Genomic DNA, 1,731 nt, shown 5'->3' with positions numbered 1-1,731 from the left:
ACTTTGTCTCATGACATTGACTGCAATCTCCCACAAAGCAACAGCTCTCCTCCCACTTCCTCCCCATAGTCACCTCTTCCCTGTGTCCTTTCCTCCCATGCACTTCTGCCTCCTGAGCTGTCTCCCTGTGCATAAACAGCCCTTCTATTCTCCCATGATTGATCTCTGCAAGGAGTGTATCTACCTAATGTCAATGTTCAGCTCATATGACTGTCTTTTGTTTGGTTGGAAACCACAGGACTGGGTTCAATTCCAGACCTGAAGGGCAGCTAGGGGCTCTAGTCTCAGGGGTTCCACCAGGTTCTATCAGACCAGCAAACCTAGTACCCCCTTTTTTTATGATTTTGAGTTTTGTTCCACATTGTTCTCCCTCTCTATCTAAGATCTCCTACATAGATCCCCCTCCAGGTGGTTGACATTGGTACCCAAAAACCTTCTAGTTCTTCGGGTCTCATAGTCGTATAGGCTGAGGATCACATGGTGTACTAGACCCTTGACTGACTAATTGTTTCCATGTATCTTTGGTTTTCTTCATTCTTCTTTGCTCTGGATGAGGAAAGACCCATCATTGTTTCTAGATAGCCGCTTACAAGCTTTTAAGATACCAGTCGCTACTCACCAAAGTAGGGTGTGGACCTATGTTTTTGCGTAGTATGTTATGCCAGTTGAGCTTGATGCCCCCCTTCATTGGTTAAAAGGTTTTATGATAATCCAGATGTCAAGGAATGGGACACTACATTGTGAGATACAGTGAGGTAATACAGACCTTGGATTCAATGTTGTTTGTTGTGTATTGTCAAACGGATTCTGATTGATAGTCATGACCCTATGGGACAGAGTAGAGTTGTCCCATAGGGTCTCCTAGGCTGTAATCTTTGTGGGAGCAGATATCTAGGTCTTTTCTGATTTTTTAAAAAGGGTGAAAACCAGCACCACTCCAACACCCACACCTTGACGCTGCTGACCTTCAGAAAGGAGGTGGTTCCATGTAAGGCTGCACTTTATGCATGTACCCCAGCCCCCAAGGCGGTCCTGGGGGCAGGCAACTTCCTCATTGGAAGCAGTTGGGGGGTTTGAACTGCCAACCTTTCAGTTAGCAGCCAAACACTTAATCACTGTACCACCAGGGCTCTTGAATTCAGTACTACAATAAAATGCTCAAGTATACCATTGGATGATTTTTCACAGTACATAAACCTGAAAAGCAAACCTCTATGAAGATATAGGAGCTCTGGTAGCATAGTGCCTAAGGCATTTGACTGCTAACCAGAAGACTGGTGGTTCAAACCCACCAGCCACTCCTCGGAAGGAAGGTTGGGCAATCTACTTCCATAGTGATACCGACTCGGAAACCCAAGGAGACGTCGCTATGAGTTGGGTTAGACTCAATGGCAGTGACTTTAGTTTGGTTTTATGAAGATACAGAACATTTCCATCACCCCCAGAAAGTTCCTTTACTCCTCTTCCCAGTTAATACTTCTCCCTATCCCCATTCAGTTTATCTCCCACCCTTAAAATAAAATATATATTAATTTAATTTATGAGTTATTTAGAGACTGTATCGATGGTCAGGTGGCAGGACCAGAATACGAAGCTGAGTGCTGCTTGGGATCCTTTATTCCATATGATTTAAAAATCTAATCAAACCATTCCCTCACCCACCAAAAACATTTCACAAGGGTTGGCCTCCAGCCATTAGTCTTCCAGATTAATGAAAGGGAATGTTCAACC

This window comes from Orycteropus afer, unplaced genomic scaffold (genome assembly GCF_000298275.1).
Source record: "Orycteropus afer afer isolate SDZICR_OR568_19922 unplaced genomic scaffold, OryAfe1.0 scaffold01051, whole genome shotgun sequence".
Taxonomy (NCBI): domain Eukaryota; kingdom Metazoa; phylum Chordata; class Mammalia; order Tubulidentata; family Orycteropodidae; genus Orycteropus; species Orycteropus afer.
The sequence above is the reverse complement of the archived record's forward strand: the minus strand, read 5'-3'. Positions refer to the sequence as shown.